The sequence below is a fragment of the Giraffa tippelskirchi genome, chromosome 14 (genome assembly GCF_054371585.1).
Source record: "Giraffa tippelskirchi isolate mGirTip1 chromosome 14, T2T-mGirTip1v1.2.pri, whole genome shotgun sequence".
In the NCBI taxonomy this organism is placed as follows: domain Eukaryota; kingdom Metazoa; phylum Chordata; class Mammalia; order Artiodactyla; family Giraffidae; genus Giraffa; species Giraffa tippelskirchi.
In genome coordinates, this window is record NC_137288.1 from 21,189,051 (window position 1) to 21,210,716 (window position 21,666).

The 21,666-nt window shown below is 37.8% G+C and overlaps 2 long non-coding RNA genes across 2 annotated transcripts in view; one reads left to right on the top strand and one right to left on the bottom strand.

Moving 5' to 3' along the window:
- The window catches only part of LOC145534653 (uncharacterized), a 442,985-nt gene that overhangs the window by 156,187 nt on the left and 265,132 nt on the right, over positions 1–21,666 (bottom strand). The window lies entirely within an intron of this gene.
- LOC145534649 (uncharacterized) overlaps positions 8,051–21,666 on the top strand; it is a 41,758-nt gene continuing 28,142 nt past the window's right edge. Inside the window, exons 1-2 of the long non-coding RNA XR_014074843.1 lie at positions 8,051–8,244; positions 10,768–10,959. This is a non-coding gene — a long non-coding RNA (uncharacterized LOC145534649). The remainder of the gene's footprint in view (positions 8,245–10,767; positions 10,960–21,666) is intronic.

Consider the following 21,666-nt stretch of genomic DNA (forward strand, 5'->3'; position numbering starts at 1 on the left):
ACCTACTTGAAGACATACAAATCTCCTTGTCTGAATCTCCTCACCTATAGATGTTTGTAAAAATACCTGCCTAGTAGACTCTTTTAAATGTTTAATGAGATCATCTTTGCTGAAGTCATTTAGAACACTGTCTAATACACAGTGAGTCCTCAAAAAATGCCAACAGCTTCTCCACCATATCATCACTACCACTCAGTATTCAATTGCACCCACACTTTGACTGTCTCTCTGCCTAACAGTTTTGAGTGATGAGTATACGCTTACATTGTCAACTAGTATTTTTCACTGAGAGCTTGGATGTTGAGCTTCTCTGGTACCTCAGCTGGTAAAGAATTCTCCTGTAATGCAGGAGACCCCAGTTCGATCCACGGGTCAGGAAGATCTGCTGGAGAAGGGATAGGCTACCCACTCTAGTCTCCTTGGGTTTCCCTGGTGGCTCAGCTGGTAAAGAATCCACCAGCAATGTGGGAGATGTGGGTTCAATCTCTGGGTTGGAAAGATCCCCTGGAGAAGGGAAAGGCTACCCACTCCAGTATTCTGGCCTAGAGAATTCCATGGACTGTATAGTCCATAGGGTCACAAAGAGTCAGACATGACAGAGTGACTTTCACTTTCACTTTTATACACTTACATTGTCAACTAATATTTTTCATTGAAAGGCTGAATATTGAGCAGGTTTTATTTTAAGTTGTTGTATCCGTGGTGTGCAAACTGTGGGAGCATATGGCTCCTAATTAGGCTCAATCATGATGGAGAATGACTGTTTAAGGGGTCAGTTAGCACCCCTCTAGAGGTTACACTATTTCATAAACACAACAAGTGTACAACTCCTTAAGACATGACATAAGACTAAGCGAGGTGTAGGAGGCATATCGCTAGTGACAGTATTTAACACACTGGCATTGCTCTTTAGCTACAGTTGTAGAATTGCCACAAAGATTCCATCACTGACAACAGAGTGAAATATTGATACAGTAATTAGTTTTCGGTGCCATATGTTTCGATTTTTGCATATAGTTATTATGCAGCACAGATTCCTCAGAAGACACTTGGAAGAACAGGAATCACAGCAAGATGTCAAGATTTTGCTAGAAAGAACCAGAACCTTCCCCAATGTGACCCAAATAGAAACAAGTTAATTTCCTACTGCACCCGTCATCTTTGATTTAGGGTGATAGATGTTCAAAGACTATAAGGACCTGGCCAGAAAGAGGCAAGCGGAACAAGCTTTTCTCTTCCCTTTGCATTCTTGCCTTCATTTCTACCCTTATCCTCAGCCTGGTTGATAGTTTTGTGATTGATAATGAATACCAGCCATCTACAGAAAGAAGCCTTGCTTTTGTCTTCAGCAGTGATGTGAAAGCAGAATCATTCATCATCCCTGCATATATTTTATAGCAATGATTCTGGTCTTTATAAATATTTGAAGACATAATTACGCAATAGGTTGTAAAACATCTTGAATTACTGAAGTTTTTGCTTTTATAATGCCCATCCTTCTAGAGCTGCTGACTGACCTGTAGACCATCAGGAACTGAAGAATTACCCTCATGCCACCTGGATGTTAATACTACACCCAGGAGGAATAATAAAGACCCTTAACCAGAAATTATGTAGCAGTTCAGCACAAGAAGGGACACTATTTAAGGAAAGGAAGAACAATGCACTTGTTTTTCTTTGTCAAGAACCTCACATACTAAAATTTGCTATACAGATCAGCATAGTGACCAATTTGAAGCATAAAAATTTTTTTGTTGAAAACTAAACGACAGATTATACTCTCTACAGGTTGACTCTTTTTCTCTAAGAACTGCTGAATCACAAGGAGGCAGATTATCTGAAAACTGCATCACCAGTGCCATTCTGTTTATGACATAAAGCCACCCACCAGCCTGCCCTCCATCCTAGGAGGTCCAGAACAGAACATTGGTCTTAAGTCTATAAATGTGTGTGTGGATTATTGTGTTTTCTAAGTATATTCATACTCTTAAATATTAATACGTGGTTACTATTACTAAGGATGTGTTTCAGCATCCAAGCTCTGACTGGAGGGGTGGGCAGGAGTGTGGGTGGAATTTGGAGAGGAGGTGGTGAGGCCAGGCAGGGGGAGAGGGACTGGTAATTGGTTCTCGGTTGGCCATTGATCTGAGGAGCCCTCTGGGATTCTTGATTGTGCTTCTGTTACCCCTTTCCCCAGAGGGAGAATTTCTTCTCAGAAAGCACATATTGATGCTGCTGAAAATATAAGACTATTTCCACCCACTCAAGTAAATTAAAGACAAGATTGCCCAAAAAGAGCAGCTTTCTGCCACCTGGAGGCAATCAGGGTTGAAGGGAAACAGTAACTGTGACATACTATACATATTTTAGGGTTTCCCCGGTGGGTAGACAGTAATGAATCTGCCCACAATTTGGGAAACCCAGGTTTGATCCCTGGGTCGGGAAGATCCCCGAGGGAAGGGAATCACAACCCACTCCAGTAGTCTTGCCTGGAGAATCCCATGGACAGAGGAGCCTGATGAGCTACAGCCCGTGGGGGTCGCAAAGAGTCAGACACGACTGAGCGACTAACACTGCCTGATTGATAAACGTTTTAGTCTGGGGTTGGATGGAGATTTTTATTTTTACATCAATTTACTCATCTTTTTCTTGGGTCTGCCATCTAGCTGTTTGGTGACAGCTTCTTCTACTGAAAATGGTATAATAAAACCCGTATGTATTCGTTTCTTACTGCTGCATAACCGTCGCCACAAAGTCAACAGCTTACAACACCACCCATTTCTCAGCAGTTTGTGTGGGTCAGGGTTCTGAGCTGGTTTGGCTGGACTCGCTTCTCACTAAGCTGCAAGCAGGTGGCAGCTGCCACTGGGGTGATAAGGGGCTCATCTGGGGAAGGACGCCAATCCAAGTTCCCTCAGGTTGCTGGCTGAAGTTATTTCCATGTGGTATAAGATTCAGGGCACTTTACTTCTTCAAAACCAGACAGGAAAAGAAACTAAGACTGCTCACAGCAGCGTCTTATATCCATCCCATCATCTTTATACTATGCTAGTGATGAAAAACAAGTCACAGGTTCTACCTACACCTGAGAAGAAGGTGTGAACACTGGGAGGTGAGCAGCCGGGGGCCATTATTAAAGTCTGTCCATATCCAAGTCTGTCAACCTACAGAGTGAAGTATGTGCCTACTAGTACTGTGATGGAGAACTGGGAAAATATCATATATGAAACAATTGTTTAGTAGAAGATCACAAACAGCACACAGGTGAAAAAAAGTGACTTAAATTCTCCCTTTGAAAAGAGAAGCATTTAATGAAGAATGCTATCATTACACTGAGTTGGCAAAAAGTAGAACATCCCAGGTGGCTCAGTGGTAAAGAATCTGCCTGCCAATGCAGGACCTGAAGGAGACGTGGGTTCAACCCATGGGTCATGAAGATCCCCTGGAGGAGGAAATGCCAACCCACTCCAGTATTCTTGCCTGGAAAATTCCATGGACAGAGGAGCCTGTCAGCCTACAGTCTACGGGGTTGCAAAAAGTCGAATGCGACTAAGCATGCACTTACGGCCAAAAGTTCATTAATTTCCATCTTATAGAAATGAACTTTTCCATTAGATCTTAAGGAAAAACCCAAATGAACTTTCAGGTCTACCCAATATAAAGCACCTGAAGAGAGTGACAGATTGACTTGAAATTTGATAACAGTCTGGTATGGACTGAATACTTGTATATCCCCCTATCCATTCCTATGGTCCAGTTTTGACCCTCAACACATTGCTGTGTGAAGGTAGGACCTTTGGGGAGTAATAAGGTTTAGAAGAGATCAGAAGTGTGAGGCCCACAGCACGGAATTTGTGCCCTTATAAGAAGAGGAAGACAGGGCAGAGCTCTCTTGCTCTCGGCCATTTCAAGATACATTAAGAAAGTGTCCTTCTCTGAGTCAGAAAAAAGGCTCTCACAATGTAGGGGATGTGAGTTTGATTCCTGGTCAGGGAAATAAGGTCCCACATGTTGTGTAGCAACTAAGCCTGGGCCCTGCAACTAGAAAGCCTGCATGCTGCAACTAAGACATGAACTAATTTGGGGGCTTCCCTGGGGCTCAGATGGTAAAGAATCTGCTTACAATGTAAGACATGAGTTTCCTCCCAGCATTAGGAGGATTCTCTGGAGAAGGAAATGGTAACCCACTCCAGTATTCTTGCTTGGAGAATTCCATGGACAGAGGAACCTGGTGGGCTACAGACCATGGGATCGCAAAGAGCGATGAACACACACACAGGACCCAAATCTGCCAGCACCTTGATTTAGGACTTTCCAGCCTCCAGAACGGTGAGAAATAAACACCTGTCTTTCAAGCCATCCAACCTATGGCATTTTGTTACGGCAGTCCAATCTCGCTAACACGACAGCCTATATTTTTTCTTCTGTATTATCAAATTTGGGTTGAAATCTCTTCACTGTTTGTATAGAGATAGCTGAACTGAATTTTAGCTATTACATAATATAGTGGATTTCAACCATGAATCATTTTCTCTAAAACTTTTTGAAAATTCAAGAAGGAAGTTACACTTTATAGAGCAATTTATGTTCAATGTGTTTTTCCCTGAGTCTATCAAGAATGTGCAAGGAAATGAAGGACTTAATTTCCCTCTAGAAAGCCACATACAGTGCAGTCTAAAAAGGCACATGTGTGCTCCACAGGAAAATATCCCCTCTGCAGTCACGTCTGCTGCATATTTAAATGACAAAGCAGTGGAAAACAGGGCCTGAATAACTGGAACCACAGGAAGAGGAACCAAGGCAATAAGGCTTCTAAACAGGATTTTCTGTTGCTTTCTCAGGCAAGCCCACCCGGGAAAGGCTCTGGAAAACCATTTCTTTTCAGGATATACAATTCAAGCAAAGCTGATAATTATTTAGGAAAGCATCTAGCTTGAAGGGATAGTTTATGTATTAAAATGCAAAGTAACAAGTGATTTATTCTGCCAGGGGGTAGGCTTTAATATGTCTGTCCATTTATTTGTTTCCCCTACTTGCATGAGGTGAATGCTGACTGCATGCCAGCTGCATAAAAGGTTTGGAGGGCTAGATGGAAATGTATATGGCATGGTTTACAAGAGCAAAGGGCTAAGATCTGTTCAGATATTCCTAGAAATATGCTGGTTTGAGACTCACTTTCTGATGGAAAGCGAAGCAGACTGTTCATAGCAGACAAGAGGGTGAGCATTTGGGGGTGTTTCTGGGTGTAGAACATCTGCTTCCTTGACGATTTCCAAAGCTCTAGGGGATATCAATGGGTAAGGATCCCCTTTGCTCCCTTGGAAAATTCCTTGTCTGTCACTGGGAATGTTGGTCAGCCTGATGACCAAGCATCCCTGGGGAATTAAGCTAGGGGAACAGCAAAAGTTTCACTCAGAAAAATGTGGAAAGCATGTCAAGCACCATTTTATACAATAGGTGTCACAAACACACACTGTCCCAACAAATGATTTTCATTCACTTTGTTTTTCCTCCCTGAGATATTTTTTTTTTCTTTTTATTATATGTAGCACTAGCTTGCAAACTTGTCCAAAACCCACAGATATCCATGACATTTCAGGGAAAAAGAAAAATAATACTCCTTTGCCAGAGAAGCATAAACTTCAGATGACAGATTGTGTGGTTAATAGGGAATGTCCCACACAGAAACTCAGATCTTCTTTTGAGTTCTGGTTCTGCCTCTCACTGATGGACAGGTTCTGTCTGGATCTGTCATTCTTAATCACTGTGGGTCAAATTCCTTTAACAATAAAATTACAAGGACAGGAATTTTACTCAAAAGAGCGCCCGTGTGGATCAAAAATGGGTTGCCCTTGTCAGAACTGACAGATAACAATATCTTAAAAATCCATCCACAGAAATTTAGAGGATCCCAAAAAGTTGAAGTTAAGAATTTAAGATCATCCCAGGAGAAGGAGAGGGTGGCATGAATGGGGAAAGTAACACTGACACAGATACACTAATATACACAACCACGTGTAAAGCAGACAAGCAGTGGGAAGCTGCAGTGTAAACATGGGGGAGCCCCGCCTGGCACTCTGTGATGCCCTAGAGGGGTGGGCTGAAGAGGGGAGGGAGGCTCATGAGGGAGTGTGTATATGTATAATTACGGCTGATTAGCGTTGCTGAATGGCAGAAACCAACACAACACTGTGAAGCAATTTTCCTTCAATTAAAAAATAAATTTAAGAAAAAAAAAAACTTAGATAACCTGGATTCTGCAACATTTCCATTCTCTGACACAGTCCCAACAGTATGAATCCCTTCCCTATGAAAACAGAACAATTTGGAACAAATTAACAAAGAACCAGATCCTTGGATTTAGCCTTGGTTTGCTCCTTAAATGAAAATATAAAATTTCTGGAACTGGTGAGGTTTTAGATAGCATCCTTCTCCACAAGAGAACCCCCAAGATGTGATCTGGCATTTAAACATCCAGGTCAATATGCGGTTAGAGAAACAGTGCCAATAAAATGCCACTAATATATTCCTCCATGGAAGTAAAAATCATTTTAACAAGCGAAGTGCTTTCATATTGGTCAAAGAAAGAGCTTTAGGCAAAGTAAAAGCAGTTTTCATTAAATAATAATTGAATAATAAAATAAGGAAAGTCATTTAAACTTTACGCTAACAAAGAAATTCTCAGAAATGTTAATGACTTAAATGCCACTCTTATTGGTTTGGCTCAAATTTATAAAATAAAAATAACTTAAAAAAAAATCTGGGAAAGTGTGGCTGCTGTCTCTTCAAATTTAATGTATCTAAACCAAAATAATCACCGTCACAAATGTTTAATACATCACCCCAAAAAAGGGTGCAAATTAGAGTGAGGTTATAAATGAGGGGAAAAAATGGAATCTATCATAGTCACCATATTGTATAACTGATAGTTTTATTAATCAAATGATTTTTTCTGAGTTTCCTTAAGTACACTTTCTGACATATTATTCAATGTTTATATCATTTTCCTAAGTGTGAAATTATCTTTATATATAACTCCAAGCAAAATATATTGAGTCCTATAATTTTCATGAGCATTTTAGCAGGAATGAAATCTCCAGATGACAAGTGACATCAGTTGATGCCCAAGCCATTTCTGAAAGTCTTAAACATCATTATTTCTCATGATTGCCAGACACCTGTCACAGTTGCTTTAAATGTGAAAGAACATCTTAATGCTTTCAGACATTGAGTCTATGGTGACTGGTACTCTACCACGATTCTATCATTGGCAGAAAGAAAAATTGGAAGATCAGAAAATTGGAATCTTCTCAAACCGCAGGCCATTATTAAGTCCCGTAATGAATTAAAATTTTATCTTTTTAGTAATGGACCCATCTTTAATAGTCATTCTAATCAATAATTTTAATCTAATCAAAATTTTTTAAAACATAATTTTCTGATGTTTAGTCACTAAGTTTTACCACCCCATGGACTGCAGCCCTCCAAGCTCCTCTGTCCATGGGATTTCCCAGGCAAGAATACTGGAGTGGGTTGCCATTTCCTTCTCCAGAGGGTTTTCCCGACCCAGCGGTGGAACCTATGTCTCCTACATTGGTAGGCAGACTCTTACCCCTGAGTCAACAGAGAAATTGCCTGGTATATGAAGCTAATTTTTTTCAACAATTTTATGTACCTGAATAAAAAATACCAGTTAATGTTGAAACTTTTTTCCATGACAATGAGATTGTATTTTATATAAAACTTCTCCATCTCCATTGTGGATGAGACAGGAAAGGAGCATTCCCTAGGTATCGAGGAGATAAGGGTTATGGCCAGGTCAGATTCAGATTCATTAAAAATGATAAAATGATCTAGCTTTTCCTAAGAAGATGAAGGCCAGTCTCCTGAAACGACTGGCACAGACACTCCTGGTGCCTACTGGAAGTCCATTCCTGTTTCTTTCCTAGAAACAGAATCCCAGTGGAATTTTGGGCAGCATTGTCTCCGGAACAAAATGCTTCCGGAATCACTAGAAGAGGTTCTGACTGCGAAAAAGCAACTGGAAATCACAGAGGGGCTTTTGAAATCTTGCCAACAGGTTTATGTTAGTTTCTTTGTGTGTGTGTTTAATTTTTGCCTGTGCACCTTGAGACAGAGGATGACAGTCACAAGCACATTGTAGAAAAATGAAAATACAGCTGGATCCTGGGATGGTGATGACACACACTGCTGAAGCTGATTGGCTGCTTTGGGGAAAAGTGGGTAAGATGACTTCCTTTTTGGCTAAGCCCCTGTGGATAGTTTCTGTTATGCACAACAGTCTGACAAACATCAAGAATTACCCAGCAGATGTCACAGTGTGCCCAGAGCTATCTACACCTAATACAACAAAGTTAAAGGGAGTGTGTTTCCATCCTAGACATGGATATTCATATTGCATATTTCTAGAAAGATACACAATACATCAGTGTCATATATTTTTTCTGTTTTGCCTAAAGTGATAATGCCTTTAGAGTAATGCTTATCGAAATATCAATAAAATGTCACTGCATTTTATGACTTGGCATTTATTATAGTAGGAAAACTCTTAAGAGTATAAAGAGAGGACAGAATGGTTTTTAGCTGTGGGAATAATACATGTAGTCAGTCAGTTTACTCGCTCAGTCGTGTCTGACTCTTTGCGACCCCATGGACTGCAGCACGCCAGGCCTCCCTGTCCATCACCAACTCCCGGAGTTTACTCAGATTCATGTCCATTGAGTCGGTGACGCCATCCAACCATCTCATTCTCTGTCGTCCCCTTCTCCTCCTGCCTTCAATCTTTCCCAGCATCAGGGTCTTTTCCAATGAGTCAGTTCTTCCCATCAGGTGGCCAAAGAATTGGAGTTTCGGCTTCAGCGTCAGTCCTTCCAGTGAATATTCAGGACTGATCTCCTTTAGGATGGACTAGTTGGATCTCCTTGCAGTCCAAGGGACTCTCAAGAGTCTTCTCCAACACCACAGTTCAAAAGCATCAATTCTTCGGTGCTCAGCTTTCTTTATAGTCCAACTCTCACATCCATGCATGACTACTGGAAAAGCCATAGCTTTAACTGAATGGACCTTTGTTGGCAAAGTAATGTCTCTGCTCTTTATTATGCTGTCTAGGTTCGTCACAACTTTCCTTCCAAAGAGCAAGCGTCTTTTAATTTCATGGCTGAAGTCACCATCTGCAGTGACTTTGGATACCAAGAAAATAAAGTCTCTCACTCTTTCCATTGTTTCCCCATCTATTTGCCTTGAATTGATGGGACCAGATGCCATGATCTTAGTTTTCTGAATGTTGAGTTTTAAGCCAACTTTTTCACTCTCCTCATTCACTTTCACCAAGAGGCTCTTTAGTTCTTCACTTTCTGCCATAAGGGTGGTGTCATCTGCATATCTGAGGTTATTGATATTTCTCCCAGCAATCTTGATTCCAGCTTGTGCTTCATCCAGCCTGGTATTTTGCATGATATACTCTGCATATAAGTTAAATAAGCAGGGTGACAATATACAGCCTTGACTTACTCCTTTACTGATTTGGAGCCAGTCTGTTGTTCCATGTCTAGTTTTAACTGTTGCTTCTTGACCTGAATACAGATTTCTCAGGAGGCAGGTCAGGTGGTCTGTATCCCCATCTCTTTAAGAATTTTCCACAGTTTGTGGTGATCCACATAGTCAAAGGTTTTGGCGTAGTCAGTAAAGCAGAATTAGATATTTTTCTGGAACTCTCTTGCTTTTTCAATGATCCAACATACGTTGGCAATTTGATCTCTGGTTCCTCTGCCTTTTCTAAATCCAGCTTGAACATCTGGAAGTTCATGATTCACATACTACTGAAGCCTAGCTTGGAGAATTTGAGCATTACTTTGCTAGCGTGTGAGATGAGTGCAATTGTATGGTAATTTGAATATTCTTTGGCATTGTCTTTCTTTGGGATTGGAATGAAAACTGACCTTTTCCAGTCCTGTGGTCACTGCTGAGTTTTCCAAATTTGCTGGCATATGGAGTGCAGCACTTTAAAAACATCATCTTTGAGGATTTGAAATAGCTCAGCTGGAATTCCACCACCTCCACTAGCTCTGTTCATAGTGATGCTTCCTAAGGCCCACTTAGATTCACATTCCAGGATGTCTGGCTCTAGGTTGGTGATCACAACATCGTGGTTATCTGGGTCATGAAGATCTTTTTTTATAGTTCTTCTGTGTATTCTTGCCACCTCTTCTTAATATCTTCTACTTCTGTTAGGTCTACATGCAGTAGACCTAACATGCAGTAGGGAAGGAAAATTCAAAACATACAGTTTAAAGGCTATCTAATATTAAATACATTTTCTCAGGTGACCCTGAAGAATGCAGGATTGAATAAATTATTGTTTTCATCTGCGGTAATCTCAATCCCCAAACTACATGAGAATATCCTTCTATGTTCAAATAAGTAGGAAAAAGTACCAGTGGGAAGATTGTTAAAATATGCCTTCTTAATAAAATGGCTTCAGATAGCTTCTCCCCATATAAGTTCTGCCATCTCTGATATCAAAAATGAGTTTTCCAGTGCTTATTATTCAGCAATGGAGCCCATTTAAAATGTACGAATGGTTATTGTCTCCCTAGCGTTGTCAATAGCAAAGCAGGAATATATTTTACAGTTAAAATCTATGGACTGACTAGCTTCTTTTACACAGAACTCACCAGATTGTTGATTTCCCTAAAATGTGCACAGTTAACATCAATTTTTCCATGATTATTATGCTTTTTTTTCCAGCCTGACTTACAGCTTTAAAAGTTTTCATATATCACAAAAGCCATAATTTCCAAGCAAAATTAACTGGTTTCAAAGCAGCAAACATAACCTCAAATTAAACACATAATGTTCTCAAGATGGAAGTTCAAGAACCAAAGAGCTTCATCAATACAAAGTGTATCATTTCTTAAAGAATACCCTACTATTCTCTAAGTAAGTGGTTTTTAATGTGGGAATTTCATATCTGAAACATAAATTTACACTGATTTTTTCTGTTGCTGTTAAAATAAATGTTGAAGTTGTGTCTTTCAAAAATACCTCTGGACATAGACATTTCTAGTACTTATAATTAAACATGACATATAAAGGCATTTGGGATGTTAACATATCGGTAATAAATAAAAGCGTTGCTCATATATGCTCTTTGATATTATCGGAAAACTTGCAAAAGGAAATATGTTGGCTTGGATGAATTCAGTGCTACTTTCTGAAATTACCCTATACTATATGATACTAAAGTAAAAACTCCAAAAAAAATTTAGTCTAATTTTCATACAATTTATGATGTCAGAATCCAGAATCTCAAAGGCACAATTTAATCGAGAGGCAAGAGAATGAGAGACAGTACTGATACGAAACATGAGGTTGACATGTATTCACGGTCACCACCTAGACACTCCCTCTACCCTCCATCAAATCCTACTGTATCCCCATATTTCTCCTGAGGCTGAAAGGCGTACCAACACACACACACACACACACATTCATTCTCAAATGCACATGGTAGTTTTCCTCCCTTTTCATCAGCGACTGTTTTCCTTAATAGTGAAAACTACAAAAGCAAATGCAATAATCACTTAAGCAGCAATCTCAACTGAGTGAATTAACATCTTCCTGGTAAGGCAGCTCAGTGCTACGATTTTAAAATACAAGGTGACTGTCCATTTAAATGAAGCCTCACCAATAGGAACTTGATTTTATAGAATATAAAATATGACCTCTGTGAGGAATTCCCACCAGGAAGGCTACTGAAAGAGTCTTCCTCATTTTTAAGAGCCAGTATTTCCCCATATAACCAAATATGTGCTGGGCAGCGTGCTATATGACCAGGATATAAAACACAAAATGATAGGCATCCTGCTCTCAGGAAGTTCAGAAAAATGGGAAAGCAAGCACAAAAGGAAAAAAAGCTTCTTTGAGAATTTACAGAGATGGTAAAAGATAGTAAGTGCTCAACACAGAGTAATAATATTATTGACCATGAAAGTTTTCTGGGAAATACACAAAATAATGTATTAGCACAATGTCTACTACATGTCAGTAATTTAGTGCTCTGTTTTCTGAATTACCATTTGCAATGTGCTCATTTTTCCCTTGTAGCCCCCTCAGAGTCCAAGCTGGGCTCCAGTGTACATATCTTTTTTTCCAAAACTTCACAGGGGTTGGGCCTGAAAGTGAAAGTGATAGTTGCTCAGTCGTGTCCAACTCTTTGTGACTCCATGGACTATACAGTCCATGGAATTCTCTAGGCCAGAATATGGGAGTGGGTAGCCTTTCCCTTCTCCAGGGGATCTTCCCAATCCAGGGATCAAACCCAGGTTTCCTGCATTGCCTGTGGATTCTTTACCAGCTGAGCCACAAGGGAAGCCCCGGGCCTATTAAAGTTAAAGGGCAAAAAATTTTATTGCCAAAATTACATACAGAATAAAGAAATTACAAAGGAGAAGTTTGTGAATTATGAGCATCATTTATAAAGCAAAGCAGAGCTGATTAAAAATAAAGCATGAGCCTCTCTTTAAGTAATATTTATGGAAGAAATGATTATGTATATTAATATAAATACAGAGACAAAATGCAATGACGAACAAATAATAATTATCAGAGGTGTTGTAAAATGAAATAAGTTTAATAAAATTAATAGTAATTATTTGTTGTTAGCAGTAATATAATAATTATATTATCTGAACATAGTTATTATATACTATATCATACATTAGCATAATATGCAATGTATACTTAATATATATTATGCAATATATCTTAATATAAACATATATATACACATTATTCTATAATCGCTATATGGTAATATTATATATTAATATATAATCTACATAACATATATAAAGTTCACCATGTAACTGGTATGTTCACATATTCACTTATCATAAAAACCTATATAGTGGGTTTTATTATAATTTCTATTTAAATACGACAAATGGAGATGAGCAGAGGTAAATCCTACTGCTCGACATTACACAGTCAACATAGGGAGATTGTAGAGTGTCTTTATCTAGGTATCATTGGTCCTAAATCCTGAACTGCATACCTTACTATATATGGATACAGGGAGAGGTTGAACAAACTGTTCAAGATTATATGGCAAACAAACCAATGGAAATTGAACTCAGAGCAAGATTTCAAAAAAAAGTGATTTTAAAAGATAAAGTGTTGAGCAGGAAAGGAGAATATTTTGTTAAAAGTTTCCATTCACAGAGATAGATATCTTTCTGATCCAAATATCATTTCATCAACACAGGTGCATCTAAAACTCTTGGAAATATCATGAGAAAATATATAAATGCAATAGCAATGGGTGATTCAGCATAAGATGCCCTGATATAAATGTTCGAATGTGCACATGTCCACACATATATATAAACACGAACAGGTGCTTATCAATTGTGTGTTCTTCAACAAAAAATAAATAAATAACAGATTCAGGTCCAGGCAAGACGGCCCAGTCCTTTGCTGCAAGCTCACCCTGCTAAGCACAACGATTAATATAATTCCTGGAAGTATGTTGGAGGCGATCCAAGGAGGGCTCTACAAGGCAGTAAAGAGAACACGAATCAGTTTGGGACCCAGGATAGAAGGAACAACACAGGGACAGGGGATACTACTGCCCCACCCAACAATAGAAGCAAACCCAGGCTGGAAAACTGGGTCCATCCTAGCCACTGAAGGCAGCCAACCAAGCGCATTCCTCCTCTGAATTAAATGGGTCCTTAGGTCAACATCATAATGGCCCCACAGACAACGACTCCTATTCAGTCCATGGGATTCTCCAGGCCAGATTACTGGAGTGGGTACCCTTTCTCTTCTCCAGGGGATCTGCCCAACCCAGGGATCGAACCCAGGTCTCCCACATTGCAGGCGGATTCTTTACCAGCTGAGCCACCAGGGAAGCCCAACAATACTGGGGTGGGGAGAGTATCCCTTCTCCAGGGGATCTTCCCAACCCAGGAATCCAACCAGGGTCTCCTGCATTGCAGGCGGATTCTTTACCAACTGAGCCATCAGGGAAGTCCTCACAGACAAGGACAAGTCCTCACAGACAGAAAATACACTGGTAGGAGAAACACCCTATTCATCCACAGGACCTGAGACCCCTGGCTCCCACCCAGAGACCCTGAAGCAGGCAGATTCTCCCACCTAGCAGCCTGAGCAGTCTCCCATGTCCTTCCCTGCCCATGTGCAGCAGGACATAAAGTGCAGAATTAATGTCAAAGCCATGAATTAACTACTGTAATCTGCTAAAGTCTCCTCAAGATATATCTTAATAGTACAAGCTAACAGACAAACAGATTATCCATACTCCCATGTTCTGCACATTCTCATTCAAAATTTATCTAATCCCATGTATCTTACAGAAAACTATAATACTTCCAAAGGATAACATTAATAATCACTAATTATAGCAATGTGAACTCTAATAGCAGAAAGTAGGTGGACAGACAGATAGATGATATAGACAGATAGGTGATTCTTTTAACGGGAATAAGGAAATGTTCTCATGTGTTTGAGAACAATATATTCTGTTTTGGGCATTATGTAAATGCAACATTAGATAAATGAACAGCTAAAGAAGGACTCTGTGTACTGAAAATGATTAAAGGTGATGTAAGAAGACAAGTTTTACAATCAAATTGCATTTACAATAAGGGAAAGAGATAAGTAAATGGGAAATCTTAATATCTAATGAAAATATATTTCAGGTTCATCCTAAATAATGCAGTCCAACTGTATAGTTACTATACTAAAGTAAAAAGTCACCTATCAATCTGGTTGACTTTAGTTCTCTAAAGAGGATCTTTATATCAGTATATTAATTAATTGTGCAATTATATGACTTAATTTATAATTAGATTTCTGTGTCCCCAAAGCCAAATAGATAGATATCATTTATATGGTGATGAGATAGTGTGTATATTTTCTTGGTTTTTAGGTGTCTTATAGTTATGAATGTATTTATAATTATTCTTCTAGCTAATATTCAAAGTGTTTATTTGTATCACTCATCTAATATCTACCATATCTGCAACTATTTTTACTTTGGTACACTAATTTTTAATAATTATATCAGTATATTTGCCCTCTCCTTCTGGCTCCTCTGGTTTTCATTGAGCATTTTATATGAGCCAATGACCTTGCCTTCCTTAGCATATCCATGTACTTCTTTAAAAAGACAATTTGACCATTGCACTTAAATGACTAAAGGAATGATACATGCATATAGTAAAAAATATTCTATATTCATGAAAATTATTTACCACAGGTTAGCTCTTTCTTTTTGGTGTCACAAGACATAGCATTTAATGCAGAGAAAAATAATACCATACATCTCCTATGGAGGAAATGACAAATCCCATAAGCTTTCTGAATACTGACTAGGAAAGTATTCTGGTCATATAATTATGAGCTTTATTATTTTGAGAAAACCTTACAAGTACTTAAATATACTTATAAATGCAAATATTTTAAAATCTATTTTGATTAATAGAAGAAGTTCAACTGTATCCTGCCAGGTTCCTCTGTCCAATAGATTCTCCAGGCAAGAATACTGGAGTGGTTGCCATTTCCTTCTCCAGGGGATCTTTCCAACCCATGGATTGAACCTGAGTCTTCTCCATTGGCAGATGGATTCATTACCACTGAGCCATCAGGGAAACCCATGCATAAATATTGGATTATCCAAAAAGTTCATTTGGGTTTTTTCTTAAGATGTTATGGAAAAACCCAAACAAACATTTTGGCCAACCCAATACATAGTCTGTCTGGGAGTGAAATACTGTATTTGTGTCTCTTAGTCCAAATTTCCTAAGTCTTCCAGTCATTAAATTCTGTTCTATTTTCAAATGTAGTTTCTGTTTATACCTTCCTACCTATATTTCAAAAGAATTATCACCATGTCTCATTTTAAGAATAAACAGGGGAATTTGGAAGCCCAAATAAAAAGAGAAAAATGGTAAGATATCTAAATGATTCCTACCTTAAAATTTACATAGGTCCACTAAAAAAGCCTTTGAAGTGGTTTATTAATTTCAGTTATTTTATGTTTTATTGACTTACATGGTTCCATATAGGTCAATGAGTCCACAGAAGATTACAGTTTGAAAAACCTAAACAATCTTAAAGTTGAAAGGGATAAAATTGGATAGAGACTCAGCGGAGATAATGGTCACTCTAGGGTAAAGGAAACTCTCAAATATAATTTAAGGGAAGGACAGTAGAAATGAACAAACTCTCCGTTTTCAATCCAGCTGCTAAAGTAGCCATGATAAAGCATCTATCTTTACAAAATGTCTTCATTAGTGAAAACTGCATCTTTTTCAAAAGGAGGGAAATACCACCTCATACCATTGCTGAGGGGATTAACTCAGAGCATGTATGTACAGTACCAAGTATAGCTATAACGAATGAGTGCTGACAAAAGAGTAAACACACACACACACACATATATGCTGTACACAGTTGTGTCCAACTCTCTGTGGCCCCGTGGACTGTAGCCCGCCAGGCTCCTCTGTCCATGGCATTCTCCAGGCAAAAATACTGGAGTGGGTTGCCATGTCTTCCTCCAGGGGATTTTCCCAACCTGTGGATCAAACCCACAGGAAGGTTCTTTACCACTAGGAAGCCTATATATATATATATATATATATATACACATGAATATACCAATATACGTGTGTGTATGTGTGTATAATCCTACATGGTTTATTACACTCTGCCAGTCTCCAGTCTTCAGTAAAATATATGGAAAAAAGACAGTATCAGAAAAAGGTGAAATTTGAATTACTGTGAGTCTGAGCACAAAAAATAATTTGCTGATTTTTTGGCCCCCAAATAGAGCTGGATAAAAACAGACAAACAGCAGCACCAGAAGAAGTAAGAACAGCAATGATAATCATAGCTTTTAGATGAGAAAAGTTATAATCTTCACACATCTATATGTGAATGTGGACATCTTAAAGGTGATTTGATGGCTTTTTAATGTTATAAATACATTGGATTCCAATTTAAAAACACAATATTTTGGAAAAAATGCCCATGATTCAATTTTATTTGTATATTCATATGCTAACCATACATTGTTGCTTTGAGGTTTTTTTTTGTTTGTTTTAGACTCTTTCCTTTTTTAGGACACAAATTGGATATTTATGCCTTTAACACAAATTTCCAAATAAAAAAAGGCTTTAAATAATCTAGTCTCTGCTTCCCACATCACCTCCCCCAGTCAGTTTTCATGTTGTCTTTCTTACAAAACAACTTTTTTTGTTTCCTGTAAAAAGTATCAAACTGTGAGTCATGCTTTTTAGTGTTAGATTTTCAAAAAGGACTTAACTTCCTGTCGCTTAAATCCCAACCATGACTTTTCAGTGAAAATACTCTGGCTATAATGTCCAGGACATAAAACAAAATCTCAAAATTATCAAAAAAACAAAAAGTATCAAAAATATCTAAAAAAGTGAATTCTTTTCAGAGAGTAACCTACCCATTAATTGTATAATATTATATAGTGAAATATTTAAAACTTGAAGAAATAATTGTATCACAGAAAGAGGGGACACATAGTCTGAATTTTTTCATAGAAGGGTATATAAGTAGAAATAATGGATAACAAGGCAATGACATTAAGCTACTTTTAAGAAATATTTTACAAATTTATAATTTTTTTTAGAATATGACACAAAAATTGGTTGGCAAATCATGTATACATTATTGTTTAAGCTTAGGAGATGACTTCCCTTGAGTGTAAGTGTTTATTAACGGTTATTGGGGAAATTAGTTTAGATTCTCATGACCTATATATTTGCAAACAATAAATCCTGTAGTTAAAAATTCTACTAGTACCATATTCGGAGAAGGCAATGGCACCCCACTCCAGTACTCTTGCCTGGAAAAATCCCATGGACAGAGCAGCCTGGTAGGCTGCAGTCCATGGGGTTGCAAAGAGTCGGACATGACTGAGCGACTTTACTTTCACTTTTCACTTTCATGCATTGGAGAAGGAAATGGCAACCCACTCCAGTGTTCTTGCCTGGAGAATCCCAGGGACGGCAGAGCCTGGTGGGCTGCCGTCTATGGGGTCACACAGAGTCAGACACGACTGAAGCAACTTAGCAGCAGCAGCAGCAGTACCATATTCATCTTGACTTAAACAGGGCTTTTACTTCTCCTGAGTTGATTTCAAGATTCCTCATTTCTCCCTAGTATGGATGATTCAATTTAAAAACTGTTTTTTTAACCAGGTCATACACATTCTGACTACTTCTAGATTTAGCAACCTAGTGTTTTAAGGTGTCTCTCCATATGCGTACTAATCTAACCCCATACCACTGGCAAAATCTGAGATTTTCATTTCCCACCTTTTTTTCTCACCAATGGTCCATGCCTGCTACATTGTGAAACAATTCAATCATTTTCTATAAAGTTTTAAATAGACAAGAATAACTAAGCCACACTTGGAAAGAGAATAAAGGCATTGCATAGCAAGTATTGAATACTTTTGACAAGAAGAATATGTTGGGTCTCTTGATCCCCAATTTATACATTTGACAAAAATTGGAATTGTTTCTCAATATTAAAACAGGAAAAAGGATCTTTTGCAAGTTCACCTGGGCATCTGTTTGTATGCTGAACATATTTCCAAGTGTGTTTCTACCTCTGATACAGTTGATGACAGTATGCTCGTAGATTAAAATTAAAAAAAAAAAAAACAGAACAAAGAATTCAATCTTTTGAAATATTTGTGTACTTGTTTTTGATTTATGCTCCTTTCAACGTGCTTTTCTCCTGTGACTAAATATATCAATAGTGGAGTATACTCTTGAGACAAAGCTCACAACACAGGTACAGAGATTACCTAGCATTAAAGAAATGCTACAGGGGAGAAAATAAATGGTTTTTCTATTGTGTGGGAAACAGGTTCCTGAATGCATGGACAAAAATCAATCCAATTTCACAATCCTATTTAATTCATTAAAAAAAAAAAGTATGCTACACATGTAGAGAGGGAACAGACCTCCTTCTAAGATGTGGTCTTAACTCAATGATAAATGTAACGTCCTGGTCTCTGTGGGTTGCAATAACTTTGGTTAATTCATTGGCATTATTTTATTCAATAGTACTTAACATTTGCTGCCCTGAACGTGATCATGACAAATCAATATTATTGATGATTTCTACCTTTAACAGTGTCCACTAATGTTTGCTGACAGGACCTTGTCAACAACACAGCTTTCATTTTATTAAAGGTTCTTTGTTAGGGAAAGTCTTAGGTCTTAGGTGCAGTAACAGCTGGTTCTGTTAGTCCCACTACTAAAACCTAAGCAAATATTTTCAGTAAATCCTCTCCCTTCTCAGAATGAGCATGTGAGTAGTGTTCATCTCCTTCAAATTTGGAAATATTAATATAGTCCCATAAATAAAAGTTTTGATTCACACTAAGAGAATGAGCACAGTAGATAAATCTGTCACTGACTTTTTGTAACACGTTAGAAATGACTGAAGAGCATCATAACCTGTCATTTGACAGTTTCCATTCAGAATCCCCAAACCGAAAGGGGATGCTGCTCACAATAAACCGAGACTCTGTTCCTTTGCAATTAATGATAGTTTAAATCTGAGGACAGAAATCAACAATGCTTGTCTATAAGAGATCAAGGTGGACTCAGTCTTGAAGTCTATATGTGTTGTATGTTTCATGACCAAAAGGATAAGCTACTGAAAGAGGAATAACTTTACATCGCTTTTGTATTATAAGAACCAACATCTGTAAGATACAAATAAGCACAGCAAATGCCTTTACTTAGAAAGGAAATGACTTTTGAGAACATGGAAAAATTTAACACTTGAACTTTTGGAGAATTTATCCTTCCCTTCCATTTATGCTTCTCTACTTATTCAAACAAAAACAATAGTAAGGCTGTGCTTTAAAAAGACTTCACAAATAGTATAGTCTTCCAACTAGATGTCAAAGAATGAAGAATTCCTTTCTTCTGATTAAACCAATAAAAATCAGGATGTAATACATACCATACTTACCTAGGAAACTGTTAAAGCATAAAGGATGAAAGGAAGCCAAGTGGACTGATTGCCATTTATGTATTATAAATGTATATTACATGCATATGTATACATACATACTGGAGAAGGCAAGGGCACCCCACTCCAGTACTCTTGCCGGGAAAATCCCATGGACGGAGGAGCCTGGTAGGCTGCAGTCCATGGGGTCGCTGAGAGTCAGACACGACTGAGCGACTTCACTTTCACTTTTCACTTTCATGCATTGGAGAAGGAGATGGCAACCCACTCCAGTGTTCTTGCCTGGAGAATCCCAGGGATGGGGGAGCCTGATGGGCTGCCATCTATGGGGTCGCACAGAGTTGGACACGACTGAAGTGACTTAGCAGCAGCAGCAGCATACATACATACACATAACTGTAGTTTGATTATCAATTTCTTCACATAAAAATATCAAAAAAATGTGCCTACATGCTAAATATAGAATTTGCTTCAAAATTTGAAATAATTTAGGCTATAAAATTCTATAAAAGCATAACATAAATACTGTTATAATAAAATTAATGTAAGTTATACAAGGTCTTTACATGAAAAACTGCTAAACATTGCTGAGAGGTGTTAAAGATCACTTAGATATAGAGATGTACTACAAAGATTTTCAAAAGCTCAAAATTTTGTAAATATCAATTAATTCCAGTTTAATCTATAAAATCAGTGCAATTCCAATCAAAACACTGAGATATTTTTTGACAAAATGACAAGTCAATTTTACATGTTATGTAGCAAAGCAAAAATTCTATAGTAGTCAACTGTCTTGGAGAAAATTTAAGCAGAATTACATAACTTGATTTTTTTTTATTATTGTTCAAAACATATAATGTGAAATTTACCATCTAAAATTAAGTATCTCCACATTGTTGGGCAACAAACCTCAAACTGTTATTATGCAAAAGAAAACTGTATCAACTGACCAATCAATAATTCTCCCTTTTTCCCCTTTTCCTGCCCCTTGCACACCATTCTACTTTGGTTTCCAAGAGTTTGACTATTTTTGATATCACGTAAAGTGAATCACTATTGTTTAAAAATGTTCACCTTATTTAGTCACAAAATTTCTGACCTCAGAAACCAATTGAGTGCTTCGATATTTTTCTTTTTAACAAATGTTCAAAATTCTTACATTTTAGCATAATAATGAAACCTAAATTAGATATAATTGTGTACTTTATATTTATAAATTATATAGATATAAAATGATATGAAATTGCATAAATTATCAACCAGGAAATAGATCTCAAGAAATAGTTTCTTTTCTGAATGTCTAATTTTAATGTCTGTTAAAAGATCAAGTAGTTTTAACTGTTTTTTTAATATGAAAGAAGGCAGTTCTTTTTTCTTTTTTCAATTTTTCCCTTTAGGCCATATCTTTGATCTTAAGAAGTTTTAACTTTGGTTTATTTTTCCCTGCATTAAGCCAAACTATATTAGTTTTTGCTTCCCAGGTGGTGCAGTGGTAAAGAATTTGCCTGCCAGTGCAGAAGCCACTAGAGACATGGGTTCAATCCCTGGGTCGAGAGGATCTCCTGGAGGAAATGGCAACCCACTCCAGTATTC